The following is a 23,637-nucleotide window of genomic DNA, read 5'->3' as shown; positions in this document are numbered from 1 at the left end:
AATGATTAAAGGTTTAGAAAACCTGGACCCGGGAGGGAAGGTTAAATAAATGTACATGTTTGGTCTTGAGAAAAGAAGACTTGTGGGATGTGTGGGGGCGGGGGGGAGGGACTTGATGATAGTCTTCAAATACGTAAGGGCTGTTATACAGAGGATGGTGATCAGTTGTTCTTCGTGCCTAAAAGATCTGCTCTAGGATTATCGTGAGGAAGTTTGACAAGGGGTTATACAAGGGGTCAGACTAGATGATCACTGCGATCCCTTCTGGCCTTGGAATCTACACATCTCTGTCCGCTGAAGGTAAAGGAGGGGGCTCCAGGCTGAGGCATTGGGTTGGGATGCGAGAGGGGCTGAGGGCTCTGGCTGGAGGTGCGGGCTCTGGTGTAGGGCCGGGGATGAGGGATTTAGGGTGCAGGAGGGTGCTCTGGACTGGGACTGAGGGGTTTGGAGGGCAGGAGGGGGATCAGAGCTGGGGCAGGGGATTGGGGTGCAAGGGGGGTGAGGGCTCCGGCTGGGGGTACAGGGCCAGGGATGAGGGATTTGGGGTGCAGGAGGGGGCTCTGGGCTGAGGGGGTCAGAGTGTGGGAGGGGGCTCTGGACTGGGGGAGGGGGTCGGAGTGCAGGGGTATGTTAGGAGGAGGATCAGGGCTGGGGGTTGTGGCACAGAAGGGGGTCAGGGGGTGCAGGCTCCGAGCGGCGCTTACCTCAGGCAGCTCCCGGAAGCAGCGGTTTATCCCTCCTCCGGCTCCTATGCAGAGATGCGGCCAGGCGGCTCTGCGTGCTGCTCCGTCCACTGGTGCTGGCCCTGCAGCTCGCATTGGCCGTAGTTCCTGGCCAATGGGAGCTGCGGGGGCGGCGCTTGGAGCAGGGGCAGTGTGCGTAGCCCCCTGGCTGCCTCTATGTATAGGAGCCAGAGGGGGGACATGCCGGCTGCTTCCTGGGAGCCGTGTGGCAGGGAGGCTAGTGGAGAGCCAGCCAGCCCCACTGTGCAGCGCCGCCAACTGGACATTCAACAGATGGTCAGCAGTGCTGACGAGAGCCACCAGGATCCCTTTTCAACCGGGTGTTCTGGTTGAAAACTGGACACCTGGTCACCCTAGGTTAGATATTAGGAAACACTTTCTAACTATAAGGGTAGTTAAGTACTGCAGTAGGCTTCCAAGGGAGGGTGTAGAATCCCTGTCATTGGAGATTTTTAAGAACAGGCCAGACAAAAACCTCTCGGGGATGGTCTAGATCACCAATTCTCAAACTGTGGGTCATGACCCCATTTTAATGGGGTCACCAGGGCTAGCGTAGACTCGCTGAAGCCAAAGCCCAATGGCTCCAGTCCTGGGTGGCACTGCCCTGCTCAGACTGTCTCTTCAGACACCCACCCCGCATGCTTCAATCCCATGTGGGGCTGGGGGAGCCATGTAGTAATTATTGTTGTCAGAAGGGGGTTGTGGTGCAATGAAGTTTGAGAACCACTGGACTAGATGTACTTGGTACTGCCTCAGCGCAGGGGGCTGGACTAGATACCTGAGATCCCTTCCAGCCCTTCGTTTCTGTGATCAGGGATGGAGGCAGCTGTGGGGTTTTGGTCCCTGAAAATTCCACATATTATCAGAGAAGACTCTTGGGAAGCAGCAGGAAATATTCAGCAGGGCCAACGTTTTCTAAAATGACGAGTGATGGTTGAGTGCCCAACTTTGAGACGCTTTTAAAAGGGCCTGATTGAGTGATACAGAACCCCTCCCGCGGTGCTGATCTGCACAGGGATTTGAGCTGCTACAGCCCCAGCCATCCAGCTTTACTTCAAGCTGTAGTAGCTCCTTTTTTTATCTGTGGTGGTTCCCAGTTCAGTACCCTTTATGGTGGTCATCAGAGACGTGCAAAATCACTAGCCACGTTTGAAAATGTGTAGGCCTCCAATTTAAAAATGTTTTTGTCTCCAGGGGGCAGACAGCATGCATCCGGCACACAACTGTGCAGGGAGGGGGCTGCTTACATGAGCAAGAATCACAGGTTCAGACACTTTATTATAAAAATTGTCCCCATGACCTTGGCCAAAATTTCTCCCTACCTAGGGAATTCTTGTGAGAGTCAGGGTGTGGGGTTGGGACCCAAATGTGCCACAGTATCTTTAATATCTATGCAGAGCAGGCAGCATCCTGATTTTTGTAAGGTGTCGTCTGAGACAAGCTTCCTGTTCTGTTTGTAGGCCTTCCCTCTGCTAAAACCATTCATTGTAATCACTGTGCCTCAGAAGGATGAAAAGCTCAAACCACCGCAAGAAGCCTGTTTCAATCGGAAGATTTGGCCATTAAGCCATCCCAGGATATGAATAGCCTGAAATGTTACCTGGGTGCCGTATGAGAGGGTTGAGATATAATCAGAATAGTCTGATCCATATATTGTGTTACCCTTCTTGGAATCCAGGCTTCTATTACGAAAAAGATATTTAGGATCCATAAATCGTTCTGCACTTTACTCCAGCATGTTGGCCATTAAACACTGCCGAGATTAAGCATCTACCATTATGTAGACAGCATCATGTTTATAACAGATTGCTTCCTTGTAGCCCACCTGCTGCTTTCAGTAATTTGAAAGCACAGTAATTTTGATCTCTTAGGTTGTGTTTTGGAAGATGGCTGGGGTTTAAATAAAAGGTTTCAAATTTCCAGCCCTCAAATAGGTACCTAGAGAGGCAACGTCGAGCATCTGGCTGTTACCACATTACTGGAAGACTTTTAATTCACAAGGGAGCCCCCAAACCAAAAAACTGGTGGGAGTGAAACCGGACACTGAGTAAGTGGACAGCAATGCAAAAAGCTTTGTGACTAACCCTCGAAGTGGTAGGATAAAGCAATACATTTTTTGGGAAAGAAAACCAGAATTGGCTTGTGTGTGATAGAACAGCAAATTCCCTGAAGTGAGAGAGAGTTAACTCCTCTCGGTTATGCTGGTTTTACGTGGGCCCAAATCCACTGACTCCTGGTTCATGCTGTGTGAGAGGAGAATCAGGAGAATGTTAAAAGTCTTTCTGCCTGGGTATGAAGTGCGCAGTCCCTGCTGTGTCTGGGCATGGAATTACTAACTGCATGTTTTTAAGATAGTAATGGCCACTGGATCGTCTCACTGAGGCCCCAGTCCCACACCCATGGAAGTCAATGGAAAGGCTTCTTGGGCATTGGATTAGGCTCCAAATTCTTAATGCATGATGACATGTCCGCCCTGAACGATTGTGTGATCTAAGGAGGATGGCATTCGCCTAGCATGAGAGCTGGGATTTTCCAAAGCAACTAAGAGAGTGAAGCACCCAGATTCCATTGAATTTCTATGAGATTTGGGCACCCACCTGTCTTCAACTTCTTTGAACATCTCAGCCTAGCAGCTGGCAATTGGGTGCACTCTCCTAAAGCAGCTGCAAAGCTGTGGGAGCCGGTAACTGACAGTTCATTCCCATTGAACAGGACTCAGATTGTGTTCCCGTGGCATCCGTGGGCTCCCTCAACGTTGTATTTCTGTATCTTAGTGTGTGGCGGAACAGCTCCTCTCGTGGGTATTTGAATCTCTTTCTGCGTTGCCCTGTCTATCTGGTCCTCCATTCTTGGAGCCCCTAGTTAATCCTGATATCTCGGCGTCTGTTTCTTGGGGGCTGACTTCCATGGGTGTAAATAAAGCAGTTGTCACTGTTCTCCCAACGCTATACGCGAGTAACACACGGCATCGGGCACTCATCTAAGCCTGGTCCTGTGTCAGATTTGGGTGGGAGGAAGGCACAGGCCTAGGAGTAAGAAGAGCTGGTTTCCATTTCCCGCTTGGCCACAGATTCTCTGGCTGCCCTTGGGTGATTCTCTGCACCGCTATTTCCTAGTGAGGTTAATAAAACCACCCTGCCTCGGGGGATGCCGTGAGGCTGCATTCTTCAATGTTTAGAAAATGGTTTGAGCGGCTTGGATGGAAGGCCCCACAGAATGCAAGAGAGTCTCCGTGGAAAGTGCTGTTTCCCCAAAGGCGGTGATGCCACCAGCTGTCTTTGTCCTTTGGTTTTAGTCATTAGGGCCCCACTGGGAAGGGAGCAAACAGCCATGAAGAGGACATATTGAAGGAAGGCAAAGAACTTTTGCTACTCCCCTGGAGGTCGGAGGGTCGCCTTCCAGGGGGAGTGGGTGAACAAAGGTCTCTTCTGCCTCTGCAGGTCCGTGCATTCTGTAGGCGGATTTGGAGCTTAGGGAGTCCGGAGTGCCTTACCTCTGCACTGTGTGACTTCCACTTCCTCTCTGGCAAGGCTTGCGGGAGGAGACTTCCTCTCAGTTAAACTGGCAGGCTCCAAGAGGTGCTAATTCTGGGGCAGCTTCCTTGAATTTCCACCCTGCACGAGGAACCTTACAGTCTGGCAGGTGGAGAGTCCCAGAGCGAACAATCCGAGCTGCCAAAGAAATCTGTGACTTTCTCAATATGTCTCACAATGACGCTTTTGTTTCAGTTTTGGTGCTCTCACTCAAGGTGTTTTAAACTGACATGGCTTAATTTAAACCGTCCTGGTGCATGCACATTTGCATGTTTGTGCAGAGTGGAAGTCTGCACCGCTGCATGTTTGCACATATAATCACGGTGGCAACTGTTTAGGACTCCAGTTTGCCAGTCACATTTAGGGTGACCAGATAGCAAATGTGAAAAATTAGGACAGGGGGTGAGGGGTAATAAGATCCTATATAAGAAAAAGACCCATATAATCGGGACTGTCCCTATAAAATCGGGACATCTGGTCACCCTAGTCACATTCTTTTATTAAACTCGTATCTGAACAGCTGAATAATGGTACTCATGGCAAAAGGATTTAGATCTGTTCTATGACTTGTAAAAGGCCTGTATTTTTTTTTCTTGTTTTACCTTTTGCATTGCTTTTTATCAGAGTTAAGGCTAAAATGTTTCAATGGAGAAGAGATGACTTGTGCATTGGTTTTATATGGTGCGTAATTCTGGGTAAGTAGAAACCAATGGAGCTACTAATGTGAGTGAAGTAAGCAGTTTTGGTCTGGTTACATTGGATAATCTTTGCAAAGTCAGTAGAGGATGGAAAAAAATTATGGGTAACATTAAATATAAAATGTCTGATTATGTTTTCAGTATGATAAACCTTCCTGAGATGTGTGTGATATACATGCATTACTCCTGAAGCCATTCTGTGCCAAAAAAACAAAAATTCTGCACACACACTTTTAAAGTTCTGCCAAATTCTGCAAATTGTATTTGTCAAATAAATGTGGAGGCTCCAGCATGGCATTGGGGAGCACAGGCAGCTCCCCCCCTCCCCCGGGACACAGACTCAGCCCAACCCTGACACAGCGCAAGGACTGGGCCTGCCCCTCCATGCCAGGTGCACCAGGTGTGGGCAGGCAGGCTCAGCAAGGCACGTTCTTCTTCGAGTGATTGCTCATATGCATTCCAGTTAGGTGTGCGCGTGCCGCGTGCACGCTCGTTGGAAGATTTTTACCCTAGCAACACTCGGTGGGTCAGCTGGGCGCCCCCTGGAGTGGCGCCGCTATAGCGCTAGATATATACCCCTGCCGACCCGTCCGCTCCTCAGTTCCTTCTTACCACCCGTGACGGTCGTTGGAACAGTGGAGTGCGGCACTGCTGACCTCCACAGCCCTAGCTTCTCACTTGTTTTCTCTACATAGTTGTTGTATATAGTTTGTTAAATATAGTTAGATTTAGTTTACTAGTTTGTGTAGTTAGCATATAGTTACTCGGGGAAATTGGTGGGGGCTAGCCCCTTCTCTTTCCCCCAACCCGGTGCGGGCCCATGCCCAAGGCACCGGGATTTAAGCCGTGCTTGGCCTGCCAAAAGGCAGGTGCAGGTGGCTCAGTGGGGGATCTGGGGGCAGAGGGGGACTGGATGCATGGGGGCTTGTTGAGGGATTCTGGGTGCAACAGTAATGGGACTCTGCAGGGGGGTGAAGGTGGTTGGGGCTCAGTGGGGGGGTCTGGGTGTGGGGAGTTCAGTGGGTGGGGGTCCAGATGCTGGGGGAGTGGGACTCAATGGGGTGGGATCCGGGTGCAGCTGGTTGGGGCTCAGTAGGGTGGGGATCCGGGTGCAGGTGGCTCTTTGGGGTGGTCCAGGTGCAGGGGGAGTGGGGCTCATCGGGGGGGTTCTGGGTGTGCAGGGCGGGAGGTTCAGCAGGAGGGTCTGGGTATGAGGGGGTCTGGATGCACGGGGGTTGGGTGGACAGGGGAACAGCTCCCTGTATAGTGATCTCTCCCTCTGCAGCTGAGGAGCGATGGGTGCAGGAAGCGGGGAAGGGAGGGGAGTTTGCAGAACTTCCTACAACTGGGGGAGAAATATGGGGGTGGGTCTGACATGGCCCCAGATGTCTTGCAGGGGAAGAAGAAGTCCAGTCTTCCCCAACCCAGCCAGGAGTAGCAGCTGAGCCTGGCGCAGGGTAGGAGCCACAAGCCAGGTCTTCCCGAGTCCCACCCGCTGCCCCACAGTGATTTACGTCTCTGTCGGCTGCCCTGAGCACCCGAAACATACCGTTAGGGAGGGTCACCTGACCGCTCTGGTCTCCCCTTGCTTCCCTGTCAGAGAATCATTTTTCTGCGGGGAAGCAAAGAAATCTGCAAGGGGACATAAATTCTGCCCATGTGCAGAGGTGCAGAATTCCCCTGCGAGTAATGCATACATGTATACAGAGCGCATGCAGATTCATGCATACATATGTAGAGTAGTCAGATTGTCATTCATGCAATTGAAAGAGGAGTAATGTCAATTGAAACCATTGGTTTTACTGGCAAGTAATCTGCTTTAAAAGAGCATGTACAACTGATGCTGAATTCAAGTGGAAGTCTTTTAAAAGTATATATAAAAGCTACTACAGTAGATGCTAAAGGAATTAACAATCTTTTCATTAGACTAAAGTGTTATACATGCAGTCCCCATGCAGACAGAACTCCCACTGACTTATTCCTATTATAGTAAAGCTAAATTCATCCTTTCCCCCTTCAATTTTAGCCTACAATTCCTGATTTGAATTGTTAAATTTCCATAACCTAGCCTCTTCCCCACCTTTACTGGAGCCCTCAGTTGTATGTAGTAGGGTCATATCCAGGGCTGGCTCCAGGTTTTTTGCCGCCCCAAGCAGCGAAGAAAAAAAACAAAAACAAAATGATTGAGCTGCTGCCCAAGTGCCACCGAGGAAGAAATGGAGCGAAGGACCCACCGCAGAACGCTAAAGCGGAGTGTTTTGAGCTGCCACCGAAGTGCCGCCGAACATCCAGATGTGCCTCCCCTTTCTATTGGCCACCCCAGGCACCTACTTCCATCGCTGGTGCCTGGAGCCGGCCCTGGTTACATCTCACTTAACCTAGCCTCCCGCCGGCTAAATCAGATTCCCTCTCATTCTCACCAAAATCATTGATTCTTTCTGCTGTGGAATTTGCTCCTGCCAGGGATGGGACTAAACCTGCCACTTTTAAGACTTGGGGCAAGTCTCATCTCTTTGTGCAGGTCTTCTCCTAATCACTGAGCTGTGAATTCAAACCTCCAGCTGCCTGGGATCCTTTAAGAAGGTGAGAGTGGAGGGGAGTTTAGTTCCTTCTTATAGAAATTGATATTTGTCATAACTCCAAAAAGGATGCTCGTGTACTGAAGTGATGGGCACCTTTGAGCTGCATTTAATGGTGACAATAGCATGAACTGGTTAGTGTCTGAGGACCTCTGCCCTCTAGTGGGTAGAATCAGAACTGCTCCACTGTGTATCATACTGCCAATTTTTAACTCAAGGTTGCGGCCTGGGCTTTTGGAGCAGGAGGATTCTATTCTAGCTATTGCACGAAATTCCAGCTCACCGTGGTGTTCAGTGTAGTGGCAGTCAGGGAGTCCTGGGTGGCTGTGGATTTGCTACAGCAATTTCATCTGCTGAATCCTTGCCCCATTGTCATTGTTGTTTCTGAGGCATGGGCCCAAATGCGATTCTCTGTTATTCCAGCACTGCTCAGAGCAGGACTGGCCTCACCCCATGGATTGTTCTCAAAAGGTGCAGGCTTACCAGTGCAGTATAAAGCCATATCCCAGGTGCTGTCCTACCAAAGCAGCAAGCCAGAGACAATTCCAATCTTCTTGGAGTGGTACCTCATGCTATTTTGAACATGTTGCAACATTGAGGTGTGTATCAATATTTAGCTCAAGAGGATCTAATTAACTCATGTTAGTTTAGTAAAGCCTCTGACTGTAACCTGTTCTTTTATTTTTCATTCTAATCAGTTACTCAACAAAGTCAGTTAAGCCTCTAAACTCTGGCCCTGTTTTAGTGTGTTATAATGCTTTGCAACACTTCTTTTTTTTAATTTTTCCTTTCCAAGTTTAGGGAGATAAAAAATAGAGGTTGCATTACTTTCCAGGCCAGTCAGACAGCACCGTCCAAGCACACTTCAATTGCTGCCGGTGTTCAAAGGATGGGAGTGGGACCTCATCAAAGGGGGAGTGGGGAATGTACAGTTTTTCTGTCATCCTGTCAAGCTTCCTCTAAAAGAGCCAAGCCTGCTGACATGAGTAGAAGCTTGACTTGCCGAGTATGGTGCCAAGTAACGCTGCAATGTGCTTTACACAAAGGTGTGCTGCTCACTTCAGCATTTTCCCCCTTGCGAGATCATTCCCACAAAAACAACTCTCTCTCTCACTCTCCAGCATACACGGCAGAAGAGGTCTTGGTTTACAAGCTCTGATTTGATCAAACGTGCCTCGTAGAAGATAAGATGGTATTGCATCTTTGTAACCATCCTAGAAATGTGTCCATCTCCTTTCAAACCACATACATTTCATGGCAGAGCCGTCCTGTTTGGGAATACTAGTGTGTGTGTGATAAATCCTGTGCAGCGGGCAGAGTACACTGTCTCACAGCATCGTTATATATGGTAATTCATGGAACAAAACCCAAGGAGAAGATTTATTGCCTGGATTTGCTCATTGTGAAATTAACTTAAAAGATGTCTGGAAACCAATATAAAGTGAGGCAAAAATGAAAGCAAAACACATAAGTAGATTAGCAGTATAAAACTTCTCCCTGAATTGGTTATTTTATAACTTTCCTTTATGCAGGTGGATTCCTGTTGCCTTTAAATGATCTCATATATAAACTCAACATTCCATACACCCTAAAACAGAAAGATGCAGTCGTAAGTTCTCTGTCCTTGCAGTAGGGAATGAGCTGGACCTAATGGTTGGAGCAGGGGATTGTTTGTTAGTTAGGATTTGAGCCATTGACTTGCCGTGGGACCTGGGAATGGCACTTAATCTCTCTGTGGCTCGCTTTCCCTGTCTGTATAAATGGAAATTATAATATGTAATACGTAATTCACAGGCATGATGTGAGGTTTAATTCATTTTTGTAATGCACTGTCTAGATTCCCCTGTGACCGCGAGAGAAGTGTAAAGTTGTAATGATAAATCCTGGCTATAGAAATATTTCAGTTTGCTAGTCACATTTAAATCTTAATAGAAACAGCTCCCGAAGGTTTATTCAGAACATTTCTCAAAAATCAGTCTTGTTTCCCCTTTCTGTTCAGTTTATAATGCGGCGACGTTTTGCATCAGAGGTGCTGTATACTGGTGCCGAGACAGCATTGTTAGCTTGATCACTTGAGTGCACATAAAATTGTATGCATGAGTTAGGTAATAATGATAATGATCTTGCATCTTTATAGCACTTCTATCCAGGTGCCTCCCAGGACGGTTCTGCTATTTTGGTAAGTGACTGTACAGCATATGGGCTGATACAGATACAAATGTGAGCCTTAAGTTTAAGGTTCTGAGTGAGGACTCAGGGGACCTGGGCTGTATTCCTGACTCTGCCATGGACTCCCTGTGCGACCTTTGGCAAGTCACTTCATTACTCTGTGCCTTAGTTTCCCATATGTGAAATGGGGATAGTGATTCTTCCTATTGCTATGAGGATACATTCACTGTTTGTGAGATGCTCAGACTCAGTGGTGATAGAAGCCAATAGAACTACCCAGAAGCATCCTGGTACCACTTAAGTGAATGGGAGACTCGTTTTCAGTAGGGATCACATTGCATACCATGATAGTGTGTGACGTATGTGTGTGTAAGGGCAATACTTATGGTACAAAATATATAACTCTCCTTGTGTTGAGTATCATGTAGGGCTGTTCTGTCTGGTAAGATCCTGCCTTGAGAGGTGATGATAAACATGTGCCAATATTGTGGAAGAAGTATTCATGCACCAAGGAGGACTGACAACAGTAGGTGTAGGATGAGTATGTCCATGCAGAGTCCTGAGATTCCTACATTCCTGGTGTGTACATGCATGAGCAGGGCAATACTAACAGGTTATCCAACCTGCTCTCACCTATGACCTGGGAAGGGTTCACACAACAAATCTGAATCTTCTGGTTTAAGACTGGGGGCCTGATTTCGCTCCAGGTTCAGATATTTTCTGTTACTGCTGCCCAGCGGGCAGGGAACTTGCTGGTGTCAAATCTCACCCACAACATTTGTGATGGTGCAAGGCGCTCACCACCTGGCTTCGTTGTGACCTCCTGTAGCGAAACAGCGCAGCCCTGAAGGTGGGCATGGCTGGCTGGAAAGGGGACTTGGCTAAGGTATCTGAGGAATGTGCTGAGTCCGGATCCACTCTAGACTTCAGAGATGCAGTCAGGCCGTGCCACTGGCTTTCTCTGGCATCTTTCCCATAGATGTTGCTCGGTCCAGTGTTGTGCTATAAGTTGACAGGATGGTCCTTTTTTCCAGGAAGGGGGCGGGATCTGTATGTCAGACAAACTGGGCCCAAATCAGAACCCTAGATATAATCTCCCCCAAATGATCCAGTTCCAGATCGGAACTTCATGTCCGGTGCTCTGTCTCCCTGATAGCCTAATCTAACTGGAATTTGACAAGTAACAAAAAACACTTATGATTTACTCACATGGGGGGTTCTTTTCTGTTTGTAACTAAAACTGTAATCTCGACAGTAATGTATTTATTATGTTAAATTTCCAGCTTCTTAATAGGAGCCTGAGCTCAGTCTTCTATTGAATCACCTAGTATAAGAGGAATTTGATTAATGTAAACTGGAGTTTTGCCGAATTCACTGTGATACATTAAATCCTTATGTGAAACTTGCCAACACTATTAGCGTGGTTAGTAGACTTACCTCAAGGTGCTTTAAGGACCTGAGGCCTAATCCAAAGCCCACTGAAGTCAATGGAAAGATTCCCATTGATTTCATGATCAGATCCCTGGTGACAAATCTATAACTATTTTGGGTCTATAATGAGGTTTTGGTCCATGACTGCTAGACACTATCACAATACAAATAACATATAGAGGTATTTGTATAACAGTAGTGCCTGGCCTCAATCAACCTCAAGGCTCCGTTATGCTATGCACTATGCAAATGATGGAAGGAAACTGACTTGTCTAAGGTCCTTGACAGAGCTGGGAATAGAATCTGGGACTCTTGCGTCACAATACAATGCCCTACCTCTGGACTACACTGCCTTACCTTACCATGCTGAGTTCTATTGCAAAATATAGAGCATGGGTGACTAAGTTACTTCCCCAGTTTTGTAGGACTTTGCAAGAGAATTTCAACATTACCAAATGATTTGCGCTTGCACTTTGCTCTTCGCATCACAGCCCTAAATTCTCCTATATACACATCCGCAGCTGTAAATAAATACAGCTTCCAAATTAGAGTTTGGTTTTTTTTTAAAGCAATAAATATGTAGTGTCAGATTCTCCACTGATGTAAATTGGCCTGGCTCTGTTGACTTTAATGGAGCTAGGCCAATTTACACTGGCAGAAGATCTGGCGCATAAATTTAGCATAAACCTCTTCTCTTTAGTCATGTCCCGAATTGATAACTGGGCTTATAAAAGGGCAAAGACTGGACAGCTTGTCAGAGCAAGATATTTACCACAGGACTTAGAAATATTTAATGGGCCAAAAGCCAAACATCTAAATCACACATGTACTGTGTGAAATGATGGGGGCACGCAGACGTGTGTTACGTTTTGCTCACAATAAAAAGCAATACCGTTCCACCCACGTCCTTCCAGAAAAGCCGACCAGACACATCCTAACAATTGTAGGTTACAGAGTAGTTAGAACAAAACCTCACGTTGAAAACGTACCCTGACAAAACCAGCAGGGCATGTGCTGTAAAGGGAAAAGATGCGACTCGACTTGGAATGGTAATTGCAGAGTTGTACTTAGTTTGATGGTGGTTTACTAAAGAGAAGAAAATGCGCCTTGATAACCTCATGTGAAAGGTGCTCTCCTAGGGTAAAAATACTTACGTCTTTAGAGCACTGCACAGATGTTAACTAGATGAAGTTCTCTGGCCTGTGTTATAGAGAAGATCAGACTAGAAGATGATCTTTGTGGTCCCTCCTGGCCTTGAACTCTCTAATTAATCCTCACCTGGGTGAATGAGCAGCATTATCCCCATTTTACAGATTGGGAAATTGAGGCAGGGGAGGGTGAAGTGATTTCCCCAAGGCGAGGGGAGTCAATACCTGCCTGGATTTGAACTCGGAGCTCATTCTTCCAGACCATGCTGCCCCTAAAGTAGTTGAAAGCATTGTTAGTTTTATTTTATATTGAATTCCATCTCTTTTGAAAGATTACTAGCTTACACTTTTTCCATTAAATCTTTATTTAAATGGTTGAATGGTGCAGAGACCACCAGCTGTTAAAATGTATGAAGCTAAATCCTTCTTGCAACATTAGTCATCCTGTAGGGCACAAACAAGGTTCTGCCTTTCCTGTCTATCCCTGGCTGCTCTTTGCATGTGCTCTCCGTCATTAAGTACTCAGAAAGGGAAAATTTATGGGAATGTTCTATGAAGGGATCCTTTTGGTAGGCCCCTTTTACGTATTCCTCCAGCTGCCCAATGGCATGCCTGCATGGCAGATACTCTGGCTTAATTCTTAACACATGTCCCAGATATTTCCATCTTCTTTTCTGGATAACTTTAGAGATAAGAGGTTGTTGAACTCCCTGACGAATCTCGGTATTTGTTATAAATTCGTTCAATTTAATACCTCATATTTTTGAAGGCATTTGCTTTTGAAGGCATTTAGACGTCTGTCTGTACTTTGATGGATTTCTAGCTTTTACATCCATGTGTTAAGATGGAAATAACATTTGAATTGAAGATTTATAATTTGGTCTTTAAAATGTAGATTTTCGAAGACCAGATCATGTTTGAACTGGTAAATACAGCTTCTTTCTTGCCAATTCATGACATGATTTCCTTCTGGACTTCTCTGTTGGCTTGCATGTTAATGCCAAGGTATGTGAATTGATGCTCTGCTTGTCCTACAGAAAAGTTAGATATTATTTTTATTGATTTATTATTCTGTTGTCTTCTAAAGTAATGCTTGCATTGGGTGTTGCTGAGGTTCTCATTTGAGTAGTTTTTTCATAACTGATTATTAATCCTTTCTTGTATGGTGCTGGACAGTCTTTTGGCTTTTGCTTTGTGTGTTCGTTGAGCGGTCGCTTAGAAGACGATGTCATCAGTAAAATCTAGATCTTCTAGTGTACTTTTGTTGGGCCATATGATGCCTGTGTTGTAGCTGTCTACACTTTTTCTCATAATGAAGTCAATGGCAATGCAAAACAAGAGAGGGGTGAGAATACATCTTGTTTGACACCAGTGTCTGTGTTTTACCATTTGCTTTAACTGTGCAAGGTGCGCCTTGATGCGAGGCCTTGATGAAGTTAATTATTTTTGTTGGCATACCAAACACTTCCAGGTGTGCCAGAGTGAACCACAAAAAGACTGACGGATGCTTTCTGGAACCCTATGGAGTTGATTATGATTGGCTTTGCTCTCTTCAGCAATTATTCTTAGGGTGAAAATCTGGTTGGCGCGTGGTTTGCAGGGTGGAAAGTCAGCTTGCTCTCCCCTTAGTTTTGGCTCAACTGTTTCCTTTATTCTGCTTAAGATGACACTACAGAAGATTTTACCTGTTGCTGAAAGGAGTGTAATCCCTTGCCAGATAATAAGTGATTGCACTATGTACCAAGGAAAGATGATTTGTCATTTTCTCATTGTTCTGGAGGCTTTTTCTGGTCCCACACTTTATCAAAGAGTTATGGGATTTTATTGATGGGCTCATCATAGCAAGCAGGAGCAACTAGGCATCAGCAAAGCAAGCAGCTGCTTGGGGCAGCCCATTTGCAGGGGCGGCAGCTGGCAGGGATCCAGCCTGGGAGCTGAGAACCAACAGGGGGCCCTGGGAGCTGTCCTTCCTTGGTTAGCTCTCTGCCTATAGAGCCAGCCCTGGAGCAGGGAAAGAACTACATTTCCCAGCGTTGCCTTGGCTTCTATCAACAGGAAAGGGATGGGGGAGGGAGTATGGTAGCTGAAACCTCATGCTGCAGCTTGCTGTGAATGGAGAGCTCACTGCTAGAGCAGGGTGGCACTGTGAATGGGGAACAAGGGTGCCCAAGGAGTAGAAGGCTTTGGCCTAGATATCCCCTTCAGAAGACATCCCCAGACTGGATTAGGGATGTGACCTCACCTTGCAGCCCCCAAAGAAGGAATTGGGTGGACTAAATAGACAGTGCCCCTCTCTATCTGAAGCCTAGCAAGGGTGGTATGTGGATCCCACTAGAATTTAAAATGAAAAGTAAGGGAGGGGAGGCTCTGGACCTGGGCAGCTTTAGATACAGTACCAGGCACTTAGGAGGATTTCCACTTCTGAGCCATGGAAGCAGAAATTGACTTTTCCTTTCCAGATTTAGCTAATATTCAGAAAGGGAATCTAGCACCTCAGAATTCAGGAGTGTTCAAGTTCAATTTGGGCAGCTGTTACTTCATTACTCCCAAATCAAATATACTGATCCACTGTAATTTGCTGTAGAAAAAGTAGGATGAAATTGAGCAAGAAATGCTTCCCAGTGGTTTTTAGGACTGGAATCGCTATTTTCAACAGCCGTTGCCTTTTTTTTTTTTTTTAGTTTTATTTGTTTAAAAGGAAGACAGTGATATTACATTGGCAAATTCCCCATAGAAACAAAGAGTGGAACAAAAGAATAATAAAGGCACCTCAACTTTTCCTCATTTATGGAGGACAGTCTTATAATATGCATCCAGATATCCTCCAATCACACAAGCTGAAAATGGTTCTACATTACTGCAGTTCTGTAGCCATATGGGAACCAATCCTGTCTGTGTTTTGTGCACATCCAAAATTCCTGAGGAGTGACCCGCCCTGGGAGCAAGTTACCAGTGACCCAGGGCTGGGGCAGCATGGGGTGCGGGTGGAGGGGGCAGAGCCCAGGGCTGGGGCGGCAGGGTGTGTGTGGGTGTGGGGGGCACTGGTGGGAGGGAAGAGGGAAGCCCAGAGCTGGGGCAGCATGGGGTGTGTGTGGGAGGGGGAGCCCAGGGATGGGGTGGCAGGGAGGTGCGGGTCGGGGGGGGAGAGCCCAGGGCTGGGGCAGCAGGGGGGTGCAGGGGGGAGCCCAGGGCTGGGGTGGGGGCAGTCAAATTTTTTTTTTGCTTGGGGCAGCAAAAACCCTAGAGCCGGCCCTGATAGCAAGCTTTCAGAATTTAAAATCCATGGCTTATTTTAAATATAACCCCCCGCCCCTTATATCCTTATCTTACCCTCTCACTACTATTTTTGAGTTTGCAACTGGAGTAAATGAATCTAGAGGAGATTGGGAGCCAAATTTTCTCCTGGTATAAAATGGACATTTTCCACCAGCAGAGAATTTGGCCCATCTTAGATGTGCATAGTCTAAACCACTGCATCTTTAAAATGTATAACCTGGCTTAAGGATCCTTTCCTTTGAAGGACCATAAACTCCCTTGAGTGGGAATTTAGGGCAGACATAGGAAATGCTACCTTGGGATATTCGCAGTTGCAGGACTTCTATCTGTTTTTAGAACAATTGTTGGTAATGAAGCTGTCAACACACCGTGACTGGGTGAAGCTACACTCTGATACCGACTAGGATTTATTAATGACTGTAGCTAGGTCTTCATCATACTCCCAGGGTTGTGTTTTTTAAGAAATTTGGGTCTTGGAAGTCATCTTGAAATCGGAGGATCTGCTGTGCAGCATTCTAGAGGAAGATACTTGTATTTTTATTTCCTATAATTCAGTAAGATTCCCCAGAATCAGGGACTTAAGAGCCGAATGGTGGGATTTTGAAAAACAATCAGCACAGGCCTTACTGCTCCCATTGATGTTTAGATTAAACCTCGTATTGACTTCAGGAAGAGCAATGTTACACCAACTCAAGTGTTGCCGGAAGTCTCACGTGAAGTGATTTTGCAAGGGATTTCAGTGCAGCCTGACATTAGAGATCAGTTGCCTGAATCCCCAAAATTCGACTTAACTTCTTGTTACAAATAAAACAAGTACTTTAATATCTCAGCATTTTGCCCTGTAAATCTCCAATCAGACCCAGATGCAGGGGTCTGCAGTAAAAGATCCAGCTGGAGGACTGGGGCCATGATGAGCAGCCAAAAAAAAAAAAAAAAAAAGTCGGGGGGGAGGGAGGGTTTTATCTGTTTTTATGTTTCTTGGCTTTTTATGGGTGTCCCTTGCTATGATTTCATGATCCAATGTAAAAATCAGTAACCAAGGAAATAACTTGACTCTTTCAGTGCTAATCCTCCAAAAAAATAGATGATGATATTGAAAGCAAACAAACCAGACCCCTATAAGATTCGATCCTCAACTGGCATATCATTTTAAAACAAACAACCTTTCCCTTTTTTTCCCCCAATATGCAATTAGATTGCAAGCCTGCCTTGGTACAGGAGCTGCTTTTTCTTCAGTCTAACATGGCCTCAGGGACAGGGGCTGTATAACATGACCCTCTGGATGGGTTGTTATAGATGGTTATTGAACCTGGGGCATCTAGGTCTAAAAGCATGAACATCTACTCCCTGAGCTGAAGAAACAGGGGGGAACAGAGAGCTGCACAGTGTAAGTCTGAGTTATAGTTCAGTCTATTTTAAGGCATTTATTGGGTCTCCGTAGTACCTGAGCACCTTGCAATCTTTAATGTATTTATCCTCACAACACTCCCATGAGGAAGGGGAAGTGCTATTATCCCCATTTTACAGATGGGGAACTGAGGCACAGAGAGACTAAGTGACTTGCCCAAGGTCCCACAGGAATTCTGTGGCAGAGCATGGAATAAAATTCAAGTCTCTGGCTCGCTCCCTAACTGCTTGATTATCTTTCCTCTCTGTCACTCCTGTGGTGCTCAATAGATAATAACAATATTGTCTTCTCTGCTCTTTCCCAGGAGAGCTGCAAATTTCAGATAGTATTATCTGTGTGGATGCTCTGCATGGCTGATAACTATAATGCTCATGGACTTATGCAGCACTTTCTGCCAAAGGATCTCCAAACCCTTTATACTGGGGAACTAACCCTCACAACTCTGTGGCTAGAAAGGTAAGTAGATTTATTCCCATTCCACAGAGAAGAAAACTGAGGCATAGAGAGATAAATGGCTTGGTTTTGAACTTGTTTACACTGTTTTTACACCATAAGAATTGCGTCCCCATGCTCACGCAGTAAATTATTGACAGAGAGCGGAAAGCCAGAACCCAGGGACTTGTTGGCAGTAGTCTGAATAGTAGAGACATCACTGTGTGATGCATCATTATCGTGAGGGGCATTCTGTAAAGAGACATCAGTGTAAAGGGAGTGATGGTGTTATCCATAATTAGCTGAATAGGTATCCATGATGAAGTGAATTGCATGTGACGACTGCCATCTTGGCCGAGTCACTGAGGATTGAACTGGCGACCTCCAGAGTTAAAAACATGAGCTAAAGAGCCAACAGTCCGTGGCTGGGCTATAATAATTCATATCTTCTGCACAACTGCACAGAGGGGACCTGTAACACATACTCACCACAGGGTTACATATGCGTTCCAGCAACGCATGCTGATATCTGGGCCTTTGTTCTTGTTACTGATCCAATGTGCTTCCGTTCCAGGAGGAGATTTTCAGAAATGTCTTAAGGATTTAGGACAAGCCCCATAGACCTTGGCTGGGACTTATGTTCCTAAATTCTTTAGGAGCATTTGAAAATCTGCCCCACAGTCTTTTACATGGAACTGCTTCACTTTTTTAGAGCCTCTTCCTCTCTCTCACACCTGGTCTGAGTCTCGCTGATGTTTTTCTTGAATTATTTCTGACTGTAGAGTAGAATGACTTGCTTCTTTTGCCTATGTTGATTGCCCATGTTCATTTATAAAATAATGTATGTTAGAAACTTGGATGCCTCTGTTCCCAGGAAAAAACTTTGAATGCACCAACATCTATTCTTCCTAGTCATTTTTTTTCTGCCTTCTATGAAAAATGTATAGGTCTAATCAAAATTCCCAAGTGACCCATAAACCGGGTCTAATTGTGGGTAATCAGAGCCTCGTATTTGTGGCTGGCTGTCAGTGATGGTTGTTAGAACAGTTATGCAGTAGACAGCTGTCTCAGATGAAGCCTGGATGTACATTGAGAAGGAAAGCAAGCACCCCTTTTATATATATATTGCATTTGAACAAGTGAGAATAGAAGATTTATGACAATTACCATCTTTCCGTAAGAAGTTATCATAATATTTCATTATGATAATGAACATGTTTGGAACTATTGCAAACCTGCAATGAAGGATGACACTAGGTGTCGGGTCGGGGGGAGGAGAGGGAAAGGGGAAGGAATTGCTTCATTTGATGATATACTTTTGCAATTCATTGTTCTATGGCTGAGCTATGTATGGTGATAATTTATTGAGGGACAGAAAGATAATTTGGTTTTATATGATTGGGGCTGTTTAAAATTTAAATGTACAATATGATTGTAGGTCCTCATTGCCTCTGAAACTGGTTTCTTTTTTTCTGACTCCACTAGCTTAATTCTGTACATTCCCACTGAATGTTGCTGAAATTTGGCATCCAGCATGTGGAATCAGTGGTTAGATCCTCCACATGTAGGCCCAGATCAGGCATTGAGAGTTTTGGGATCTCAGCGCCCTGCAGGATAGAGCCCTTAATTTGTACCACTCTACAAGTTCCTGGTGCTTTAAATCCCATAGGCAAATCACATTGCAACTCTTCCAACCTCCCATGGTGCCAGAAGCGTCAACAAATTTCAAGCTATCAAGCCAAATGCACAAAGGACGTCATGAGGCTTAAGAAAACACAAACAAACTAGTGTTAAAATTTGCTGATGCTGCTGGCACTGCAAGAGAGTCATCTCAGTGTGTTTTGCTTGTGATTTAAGGTAATGGGAATGCTTAGAGTAGTACAAATTGGGAGGCAGATCATGTGAAGGGCCGAGCCCCCTCAACAGGCACTGAGTCGAGGCAGCAGCGTGCAGAATTGTACGAGATGTGACTTGTAGCTGGAGGGACAATGGAGCCTGAACTTCTAAATATTCGATTTCAGCATCAGGGGACTGTAGAGAATGAAGGTAGAGGAGGCAGGGGAGAAAAAATCAGTTTGAGAAACTATGAGAACCCATAATTATATTTTTCATTTAAATTTTAAACAGCCCCAATTATATAAGCACAAATTATCTTTCTTCCCTCAATAAATTAACACCACACACATGCCAAATGACAACGAATTGCAAAAGTATATCATCTTCTGCAGCCGAGCAATTTTTTTCCTCTTCCAAATGTATTACACTCTGTTTAATTGAGGCTACATTTTTGTGAACAATAACTTGTATCAATAAATAATGAGTCATGTCCACATATTCTTCTCAGTGCTTTATATAATACCTTATTTGCATAGTTTGTGAAATGCAAGGATAAATCTTAATGGATACTTAAGAGAAGGTACCGTTTGTAAAGTCTCTCTCTTTATACAGAAAATAGCTGATTAAGTGTGGCTATCTACAGCATCTTCAATATGCTAGCTAATGAAATGTGTGAAATGACAAAGATTTCCCATTTTTGAAAATGAGGAGATAATGCTGGAGAACTTGCTTCACTAGAAAAAATAAACAAGGGAAAAGCTCCTGTCAAGATGACAGACCTTGTCCGCAACACAAGATGTCTTGTTTTACTGTAGCAGTTAAAGCTGTACAAGCACCTTTAGCGTGGACACAATTGCACTAGTATTTATGTGCATATACTGGTATAGCTATTCCTAAACAGGCACTATATATAAGGCATATTTTTAGTGGACTAATTCGGTCCACACTGGGGGGTTTAGCTATTTTGAAAAAAAAAATCACACCCTAACTGAAAAATCTGTGTGTAGACCAGGCCTTAATGGGACATGAACTCCCCTAATTCCACATTTAAAACTACCCTTGGCATCTCTGGGCTCTCTGTGTACAGGGTTGAGGGCAAAATATGCCCCCATCTCATAGACAGAATGGATCTGATTGACATAGTAGGTAGGGTTGCCAGGTGTCCGGTTTTGGAGCCGGACCTGCTGGCTGCTTCCAGGGCGCAGCGTGGAGACAGGACTGACTGGGAGCTGCCCGAGGTAAGCCCGTACCCCAGCCCTGAGCCCCCCCAAACCCAGAGCCCCCTCCTGCACTCCAAACCCCTCATCTCCAGCCCCACCCCAGAGCCTGCACCCCCAGCTGGAGTACTCACCCCCCCTGCACCCCAACCCCCTGCCCCAGCACAGAGCCCCGTCCCACATCCTGAACCCCTTGTCCCCGGCCCCACCCCAGAGCCTGCACCCCCAGCTGGAGCCCTCACCCCTTCCCACACCCCAGCTCTCTGCCCCAGTCCAGTGAAAGTGAGTTGGGGGGGGGAGAGTGACCCACCGACGGAGGGGGAATATAGTGAGTGGGGGCAGAGCTTTGGAGAAGGGGTGGGGAGAGGCTAGGGTGTTTGGTTTTGTGCGATTAAAAAGTTGGCAACCCTACTATTCCTGGCTATTGAAGGGCCCAATTCAAAGCCCACTGAAGTCAGTATAGTTCTTTCCATTGACTTTACTAGGTTTTGGATTAGACCCCGGATGAACAGCTAGAGCTGCTTCCAAAGTTTCTGTTAACTGGAATGTGGTACCAAATGTCCAGAGGGCATTTGCCTGATTTACTGGTTCCAGCCAGAGTCCTCATACCCTGGCTCAGCAATTTGTGGTGCCAAACCAGAACTCCAAGCTCAGCTCCTCTCTGCAGCTCTCCAAATGGCTGGGTTGAAAGAGTTTATATACCGAAGGCAATGGCACTGAAAAATTCCCATTGCATAATTCTTCAAGGTGAATCTACAAATGGCCTTATCATCATTCACTGACAATAATTTGCCTGACCTATTTTACCCTTCGGTTGGCTGAAGACCGGAGCAAGAAAGAGTGTCAATGTGGCTGCATTGTGTTAAAATTGGCTTTTGGGCCACACGTTAAGGGAAGGCCAAAATTTGTGGCCTTTTGCAATCCCATCCTCAGAGAAATGCAGACAAATAATGGTAGAATTTTGATATTCTGTCTCTGAAACAAAAGATACCCTTGATCATTCACACTAACAAGCCAAATTCTAACATGTGTGATACATCTGCAGTTCAGCATCATTATGCTATCTATGCACAAACCTTTCTTCCTCTTGTGCACAGGCATCACACTCAGTTTGCTGCCCTCTGCTGGAAGAAATCAGAACTGCTCAGCTGCATGTCAGAGTCCCTATACTGTTAACTGCGAGTCCCTTTGAGCACTACTTGTTGCTTCCTGTGCTTTTGGAGGAGGTAGATCTGCATTCTATTCCTGCTGCAATTTGGAAGTTGTAGGTGGTCACAAATTTGTCACATTATACCACAAATAGTTTATACTGTGTGTGTGTTGACAATAAAGCGTTCATTGTCTTTTAGTATGTGCAAAGCAAGTGTACTTGCCTAGGAGTTTGTTTGGATGTAACATGATTTTCTTGCACTTAACTAGTGGAGTGTATTGTCTCTCAATATCCTGCCGTGGGAGCTTTGGCCGACAACATTTCTATCTGTCACCCATCACAGTAGTGTCTGAGCATCTCTGAAACATTAATAATTTGACTCTCACCACACACTATGGGGCAGGGAAGTGTCATTGTCATACACAGTTGACAGATGGGGAACTGTGGCACAGATAGGGTATGTTTACACAGTCTGTGGCAGTGAGCCTCTGAGCTTGAGTTGTCAGACTTGGGCTTGCGGGGTTTGGGCTAGTGCTCTAAAAATAGCTGTGTAGATGTTGTGGCTCAGGCACCAAAGCCTACAGAGTGGGGTGATCCTCAGAGACCACACTCCAGTCTGAGTCACAACTTTTAAATGCTGTTTTTAAGCATGCTAGCCTGAGTCTGCCTAAGGTTACGCAAGCCATTTGTGGCAAAGCTAGGAATTGAACCCTCGTCTCCTGAGTCCCAGGCCAAAGCCTTGGATGCAAAGCCATCCTTCCTTCCCTTTTTCTGCACCCACACAAAGTAGAATATTCTAGCTCCACCACTTGCGTAGTGGAATGAATCTTCTTAATGAAGGAGTTGTCTTTTAATTTGCCCCAGACCTTTAATGAATCTGACACTTAACATAGCACTGTTCGGCCCCTATTGGGCTGTTCCACACACTTTAAAATATCTTGAATCTAAATGTGCCTCCATGGCACGAGTCTGTCCCATTTCCCACATCCTTGGCTTGTTTTTATGTTCAATGCTCTATCTTTTCCAGACGGACTGGTTTCAAAGTCCCCTATTGGTATCATCTCTTGCATTGTGTGAGCACTGGGCAGAGCGACCTGACTATATCAAGCCTTAGTCTGGTTTCTTTTTTTTAATCCTTTAAACCATGTTGCTGGAGGCTGGTAGCCATGGTAACTCCCTTATCTCTATTGAAAAATAAATATCAAAAATTGCTTTTCACTATTTATATGTAAAAATGCAGAAGTAACTAAAACCTACAGCCTATGACTCACTTCTTATTTTGACGTCTCTTCTGCTTCTGTAAAATGTGGAACTAACTTGTGTTATTATTAAACCAGCCACTGATACTTTTCAAAAGATTCCATTGACAACAAATGTAATGGGCTTGGCAGAGTTTGTATGAAACACCTTGTTCCGATTAGCTGCGGTTGATGCTGAGAAAGGGTAAAGTGGGTTCTGCTGACTCACTGAAGGAGGTGGGAGTGGCTCTTTAGAGATAGAAGATCTAGGCTGTGGGCTGGGCACTCTGAAGGAGGAACCCTAGGAGCAGCCAAACCTAAAGAGAAGGCTCGAGCTGATCTTTGTAATTATTAAAGTCTTTGTTAATAACCAAACCCCAGGAAAGGGGCTTTTTTGTTTTTTAATGCTAGAGTGTGCCCTGACTTTGTTTTAAATCGGGTTGGGAAAGGCACCTGCTCACAATCAGTTTAACAAAATTCTTTCCAACTTGAAATTACTACAGGTCTAAAAATGACCTTTTTGTTTAATTACTGCACCTTGATATCCTTAGTCCACTAGATAATTCAGAGATTTCTGCTAAATCAAATCAATGTCACTGTTTTTGATTCCTACATAAAAGAATCAACAATTTGCTTTTAAAGGGGGTTTCTTTACATCTAGTTTATTTGATTTATGTTTGTAAAAATGTAAAAAGGGTTCTGACCCATACACTCCAGCAATCTATGTGCTGCAGGTTAAGACAACCAACCACAACCTCCTCCCGTTGGAACAATTTCCC

At 45.4% G+C, this 23,637-nt stretch overlaps 1 protein-coding gene across 6 annotated transcripts in view; it reads left to right on the top strand.

Moving 5' to 3' along the window:
* Nucleotides 1–21,694, top strand: part of COPRS (coordinator of PRMT5 and differentiation stimulator) — a 74,297-nt gene extending 52,603 nt beyond the window's left edge. For all 6 annotated transcript variants that reach the window (XR_006572944.1, XR_006572942.1, XR_006572945.1 and 3 more), the window contains 2 exons: nucleotides 17,290–17,441; nucleotides 21,568–21,694. The gene's annotated coding sequence lies outside the window, so the exon portion shown is untranslated. The remainder of the gene's footprint in view (nucleotides 1–17,289; nucleotides 17,442–21,567) is intronic.
* Nucleotides 21,695–23,637: the final 1,943 nt, after the last annotated feature.

The sequence above is a fragment of the Mauremys mutica genome, chromosome 12, assembly GCF_020497125.1.
Source record: "Mauremys mutica isolate MM-2020 ecotype Southern chromosome 12, ASM2049712v1, whole genome shotgun sequence".
NCBI classification, from domain to species: Eukaryota; Metazoa; Chordata; order Testudines; family Geoemydidae; genus Mauremys; species Mauremys mutica.
This window is presented reverse-complemented; position numbering and strand designations above follow the sequence as displayed.